Here is a 7899-nt window from a genome sequence, read left to right as displayed (position 1 = left end):
GAAAAAAGAAAAGAGAAAGCAGAGAGGTAGTAGAACCCATCTGTAGACTATGAAAACGAATATATGTATGTATATGCATGACTGGGACCTTGTGCTATACACCAGAAACTGACACTTTGTAACTGACTATTTCAATAAAAAACAAAAACACAAAAAACCCATCTGTGATAAAAGTATAAACAAAAGCCCCTAGTGAGAGCACATAAGAAAGAAGAGGAAGCATCGGGGTTCAAAGAGTACTGTTTTGACTAAAGAAATAAGGTTTATATTATACACCATAGCGAATGTGAAAGGAGGGTAGAGGAAGAATTTTCCAACACTCTGTAATTGATATTTCTACTCTAATATCTTAAAATGAATATGTGTTGAATTTGCATATCTAGAATCCTCTCCCATTTATTCTCATAAGAGAATCCCAAAGTTCTTTTGAGGAACTGTGTCTTCAATTACTTTTGGAACATAAATTTTGACCAAGGTTCCAACCCAGAACTATGGGTAAGACTGAGCCAGTTCATGTATCAAATTTTCCTAGCTACAGTAATAGTTATGGGAGTAAGCATGCTACCCAAGTTGCTCCATTCAGAGGGAATCTCTGGACTAATGAGGGAGCTACAGAGATGGAAAGATCTGTATCTTTTACTGGGCTTAAATCTGTTAAGATATGAGCCTAATATTACTGTGGACCTTCCCAAAGATGAACTCTACCTCGATTTGACAGGAATTTGAAGAAGTGCAGAGCCAAAAGATGAAGACATGGTTCTAACATGCCATATCTAGAAGGCAGTCAGCTCTGACTTTTTTCTTTTGTCACGTAAGACATTAAATTCATTTTAATTTTTGCATACATTAGATTTTCCTTCACTTTTAAAAGAAAATCTCTAGCATTTTTTTAATGATTTCTATTTTATTTTTTAAAGTTTATTTATTTATTTGGGAGGGGTAATTAGGTTTGTTTATATATTTATTTATTTTTAATGAAGGTGACTGGGATTGAGTCCAAATCTCATGCATGTTAAGCATGCACTCTACCACTAAGCTATACCCTTCCCTACAAAAAATCTCTAGCACTTGTATTTGAAGTTGTTTATTACTCTAGTTGTATACTTCATGTGTAGAAATTATCTTTGGTAACTGCAAGAATTTTCTTCTGTCTTATTCAGGCAGCCTATGCCATTGCTTATAGCAAATGCTGCCAATGGTATCATACAGACCTAGACTCTGAAGTCAATTCTGTGTTCCACATCCCACATGCAAGGTCATCCCACTATCCCTTTGAATTTTATATACCAAGACTATCATCTCTGCATCTGGATTTATTTGCCAAAATCATTTTTTTTCCCCTGATATCTGGTTTGTGTTGTTGGGTATCAAGAGTCATGTAGTATATAGTGCTTTGAACAGGGCTCTTGGCAATTTAGGAGGGGAAAAAAACTTAAGTGTTTAGTAATTTTTAAGTGAATACGTCTTGGTTTACGGCATTATTCATTTACTATAAGGGAGCTACACAGATGAAGCAAAGATGCATACTTCTAAAACTGAGGATTTTTTTATTAATAAGAAAAGTTAAGAAAGTATTTAAGATAAGGATATAATTTGCCCATACATTAATCCCAGGGCTTTTGGGTGGGCCATAGTGTCAGATTACGTATGATTAAAGAGTGACATTGATATGCATTCTTCTATATAAGTAGTTTGTGGTAGTTGAAAATAAGTAGAAGAAATATGCTGATAAAATTATGAGATATATTTGGAATATGGTTTAGGAGTGTGACTGGGAGTTCTCTCAAATCCTTCAGATAGTGAATATGATGATCCAGAAAGTCTATTTAAAGTGTGTTAGAAAATTTTGGCAGACTCCATTAGCTGTGCACTCCAAGTTCATCTCAATTGCTAATTTCTCCTCACTTATGCGCACAACCAGCGGGTTTTTTAGAGGGAAGAAGGAAGGTGGGCAGGGATTCATTTTAAAAGTTAACTCAATTTCTACAGAAATTATATCAACTGATTTATGTGTGGAAGGTTGTAGGAGCTGACAGGTCCCCAAACCAAGATTAACTTGCCTCCTTCACTGTTGATTCACTAGCTTTGAAGTCACTTAACTGGCTACACAGCAGAAGCTAGTTAAGAGTGTGGAGAAATAACAGAAGCAAGAATGGTTAAGGAAACATAAATGGATCGTTCACTTTATCTGCGGAGGATATAAATGATGCATCTATTTTATAAGTATCCTTTTGACAATTCAAAAACAAAATCAAAACTAATATTTATTGAATGTTTTCACAATGCCAAATTGACATTATATTAAGTTCTATGTACAATATCTCTCTCAAGCTTTACAATACTTTGTGAATATGGCATTATTCCCATTTTATAGATGAGGAAAGTGACACTGAAAATGGATAAATTGGAAAATGGTGAATCTAGACTAGCTCTAACCTGTTTAGTTTTGGCATCACCATCTACTACAGAGAGGGGTTCAGGGCATAGCATATGCAGCTGTCCTGACACTAGTAAATCCAAATAAGAGGGTGCTGTGCAGATATACATTCCTTGGCCATTGCCATGGAAACCCCCTTGACTGCAGTTCTCTTCATGGGGTGACTTATCTCATAACCATCTATTGCACTGACCCCCTCTCAAACTCAAACACTCCCTATGGACTATTAAAAACAAATAAAACATAACCAAATAAATCTCAAGTCACCTCTTATTGAGTGACTAGCGACTGAGGCTACATTTTTCAAAACCACAAAGGATAAGATCAAGCTATTTGTTTTGAAGGTTTAAAAATTGGTTCTACATTCACTACCCTAAATGTATCAGATCTAAGCCATTCCTAGTGTGGCTGGAATTATGAGAAATTTTTCTTTTTTCTTTCATTTTTTTCTTTAAATAAAATGCCTCTGTGAGCTCACAGACAGATACACAAGGGATATCTAAAACGGTCAGCACCTTGCATTTCATACCACAAAATACTCACTTGGGCAAGATTAGTTCAACAGCAGGAGGAAATCCCAACCTTTAAAATCCCACAGTTTTGACACAGAGATAAAATTTTAATGGTTATCAATAGGTCTGAGATTATGGGAAGGTTTTCCTAAAGGTTATAAATTGAGATGAAAAACTAGATATCCCAATATCCTAAGGTTGTACAGAATATTTCGTTAGAAACAATGAAGATAGCAGGAAAGATTTATGAAAAATCAGGTAAGCAAGAAGAGTTCTGACCAGAAGGTTCTCCAGAGTTGATTCATGAAATAACAGGTAGAGCTCGCTATCCAACTTTATGCAAAATGACACAGAAAAAGATGAAATAGACTAGTTAATATAACAGATACAGGGAACTTTGGACTAGATTCTCTACATTTATAAGACGGCAATAAATTTTATTAGGTGTAATCACAGAGTAATGACCCTCAATTTCTTCACAAGTTAGCTCATATTCTTGTAATCTCGTTTCAAAGATCACTCTTGCCTTATGTATTCTTTGAAGTCAGAGTATTTAGAGAATAAGGAAAATGAAATACTAAATCCAAGATGAAATCAAAGGACTTTGCCCTACCTTTACTCAAAGACCAATTATACATTAACTACCCTCATGATTTTTAGAGACATATAACACATTTTTGGGTGAGGCACCACAGTATCTTTATACCCATTTACATACTGATATGGATCAAGAACACTCAATTAATGGTGGTTGAAACTCTTAACAAGAATAACAGAGTTCAGAATATTTCTGGCTGGTTGGTAAGAAGGTCCTTGAATGCACTCCCTTTCACCTCACCTTGACCTGAGGGCCCAGCAGGAGATGACAGATAAGGGACAGGAGGCATGGAGATGTCAGCCCAGCACTGTGATTCTTAACCCTGGGTGTGAAAGAATAGAAAACTAACAAGATGGCTCTTGAGATGTTCAGGCCTGTACTTCTAGCTAAACTGATCTTATGAGTTTAAGATCACTCCCCTCCCTGTGCCCTCTTAGTGTAACTTATCCTTTTACCCTACAGGTCTTGAAAGAAGGTCATGGACTAAACCTCAAGAAAATGGGCAGACCCTCCTAAACCTCCATAACAACAGCAAGTTCTTACCAAGATGAAGAGAATGTAACACCCTGTAAAACACCCTGATTGTTATCACCTTTTCTGTTCAATCCAATTTTTCTATAAAACGTCAAGACCCCAACCCCAAGATGGGCTCACAGTCTCTAAGGCATTAGCCTGCTATGACTCCCTTTGCCTGGCAAAGCAATAAAGCTGTTCTTTTCTATCTTCCCCAGACTCTGCCTCCAACTCTCAATTTGGCTATTGGGGTACAGAGGCCAGCTTTTGGGCAACAGGTGCACAGTATAATCACTTGGGAAGATATTTAAAATTACTGATTCATAGCCCTATGTTGTCTTCCTTCCTTCCACCCTCAAACAATTTCTATTTGATTAGTCTGAGGTGGGATCGTGGCAATGGTATTTTTTAGAACACTCTTAGTGACTCTAATGGGTAATTGGAGTTGAGATATGTTGATCTAGAAACAGGGTTAATATTTCAAAACAGGTGAGTAGCCAAATGGGCTTTGACACCACACATGATTGTGCTGTATTGCTCAGAATATGTGTTTCTCAGCAATAACAGTGAAGATTGATACAAGGCTGGTTGGCTGGGCAAAAATGAGAAGATTTTTGTATCTTCACTAAGCGTGGTTTAAGATTAATTTTACACTTTTTGATGGCTGTGAAAGAGGAGAATTGCCCAGTTATTTCCCTAATCCCATTCCCTCCACTTGTCTTCTCATGCCACCCAAGGTGAATAAGAGATGCTATGAATTGGCCCAGTTCTAGAACATACAGATGACTAACAGGCATGTGTAAAGAAACCCAGCATGACTAATTATTAGAGAAATTCAAATCAAAACCTCAGTGAGATGTCACCTCACACCTGTTAGAATGTCTATCATCAAAAAGTCAAATGTTGGCAAAGATGTGAAGAAAAGAGAACCCACGTATACTGTTGGTGGGAATGCAAACTGGCGCAGCCACTACGGAAAATAGTATGGAGAGTCCTCAAAAAATGAAAAATAATTCATTTTATTATTAACTAACCTGGTTATGATATTTACCCAAGCAAAATGAAAACAAATATCCACAAAGAGTTGCACAACAATGCAAATCCAGTTATTCATAAATGCCCCAAACTGGAAATAAAACAAATGTCCATGAATAGGTAAAGGTTTAAGCAAATTGTTTCTATAATTGTCATATATTTACATAATGGAATATTACTGACCAATAAAAGAAACACATTTCTGATAGAAACAACATTACACCAGAAAATTATGATGGAAGAAACTAGAACAATATTTGCCTTAAGGTAGAGGAGGGGACTGAAAAGGGGCATAAGGAAACTTTCTGGGATGACCAAAATTCTAATCCTTTATTGAGTTGATGGAAACACAGTGGTATATATTTGCCAAAATTCAAAAATCTATGAATACTATTGTAAGTGTAAACTAAATCAATAAAATTAAAATAACTAAGAACTGAAAGCCATCCAAAAAGAAAGAGAGAAGCAGTATTGTTATTATTTAAAGATATGATCTTAAATAGAGAAAATACTAAAGACTCAACCAAAAAACTATTGAAACTAATCAATGAATTTAGTGAAGTTGTAGGATATAAAGCCAATATACAAAAATCAGTTGTGTTTTTATACACTAGCATAGAAATACCTGAAAAAGAAATAAAATAATCTCATTCACAATAGTATCAAAAAAGTAAATAAAATATTTATGGAAAAATTACCAAAAGTGAAAGATCTATGATCTGTCCAATGAAAAGAGTAATATTTTAATAAAATATATTGAAGAAGTTACCAAAAAATGGAAAGATTATCCATGGACTAGAAGAATTAATATTGCAAAAATGTTCATACAACCCAAAGCCAAGAATAAAATCAATATGCAATCTATATCAAAATTCTAATAGAAATTTTTACGGAAATAAGACCAAAAACTCCTAAATTGGTATAGAACTGCAAAAGGGCCTGAATAGCTAAACAGTTCTGGGAGAGAAGAACAAAGCCAAAGTTATCCCATATTTTGATTTCAAACTAAGCTACAAACTTATAGTAATTAAATCAATATGGTACTTGCATAAAAATAAACACATAGACCAATGGAACAGAATTGAGAGTCCAGAAATAAACCTCTGCCTATGCGGTCAACTAATACTTGCTAAGCGAGCCAAGAATACCCAGTAGCAAAAGGACAGTCTCTTCAATAATTGGAGTTGGGAAAACAGTATAATCACATGCAAAAATATGAAATGGACCCCTATCTTTCATCTCTCACAAATTGTTATTTTTCCTTTTCACTTTTTGGTCCTCCCTCTAAATCCTCTTTCCTTTGACCACCCTTCCCACCTCCCAACTCCTCTTTTCTTCTTTCCATTTCCATAGATAACTCTACTTATTATTTTGTTTTGTGTGTGCCAGAATTTTCATGTTCTCATTTTAAGGGTACAAACTATATCCAACAGAATTATATCAGAAAAGAACACATTTCTAAAGAAAAATCCCTTCTCCCTCAGAAATCCATTATATGACCTTGATATGTTTTATCTTGTAAATATGAAGTAGCATTCCTGTTTTCCAGGAAGAGAACAAAAGAAAAGCAAGCGAAATATAGTGAGAGAGAAAGAGAAGAGAGGCTGTAACTTCTAATTAGACACAGACTATTTAACATGACACCATAAAAGTGTAAAAAAGAGCATTAAATATGATCACAACCACTCATTTTTAACTTCTTTGAGAACAGGTGGAAGCCGGTACGGATTACAGGAAGATGGAGAAAAGAGAAACAGATTAACAACAGTAGATGAGCACTTTTTACTCATCTTTCATTAAATAGAAAGTCTTTACTGAAAACTATCATTTTCAAATGACTGTATTAAAGCAAGCACTGTAAAATTCACTGAAGTTAGAATACAAGCATACTTGGTTTTATTATGCTTTGCATTATTGTGCTTCGCAGATACTGAGATTTTTACAAATTGAAGGTTTGTGACAATCCTGCATAGAGTAAGTCTTTCAGTGCCATTCTTCCAACAGCATTTGCTCATTTCATGTCTCTGTGTCACATTTGGTAATTCTTACAATATTTCAAACTTTTTCATTATTATGTTTGTTTGGGTGATCTGTGATCAGAGATCTTTGATGTTACTATTGCAAAAAGACTAAGATTTGCTTAAGGCTCAGATGATGGCTAATATATTTTAGCAATAAAGTATTTTTAACTTAAGATATGTACTTTTTAAAGACATAATCCTATTTCATACTTAATAGACTACAGTATAGTGCAAACATAACTTTTAATGCACTGGAAAATCAAAAAATTAGTATGACTAGCTTTATTGCAATATTTGCTTCATTGAGGTTGTCTGAGGTTGAACCCTCAATATCTGAGATACACTTGTAGTGCCAAGAACACTAGGGAAATTCTAATAAACAATTATACCTGATATAATAACCATATAATTCTACTAAAAATACGAATACACATATTACTATGTGACATCATTTTGTGTTTGGTCCCCTTTATACTAATTTGCCTTCCAAACATGACTGTGATTGACCTGAAAGAAAAGCAAGGACTTGAATTCTGGACCTTTGAGTCCTTTCTTTGTGAAAGTAGAAGTCTCAGAAGGCAAGGGAGTTAGCCAGATGTGAAAAACAGAGTAAGTCTGTAAAATGTTGGTTCATCTATTCTGAAGTTTATTGGAGGTTCTCACTAGAGCAGAAAACCAAGAAAAATAGTAACATTTAAAGTTAACTAATCAATTTAAAAATTGCATTAATTCATATTCTATACAGGCTCTGTGGGTACTGAGCAGGAAAGAAAGTAGACACAA

This window comes from Camelus ferus, chromosome 20 (assembly GCF_009834535.1).
Source record: "Camelus ferus isolate YT-003-E chromosome 20, BCGSAC_Cfer_1.0, whole genome shotgun sequence".
Classification (NCBI taxonomy): Eukaryota; Metazoa; Chordata; class Mammalia; order Artiodactyla; family Camelidae; genus Camelus; species Camelus ferus.
The sequence above is the reverse complement of the archived record's forward strand: the minus strand, read 5'-3'. Positions refer to the sequence as shown.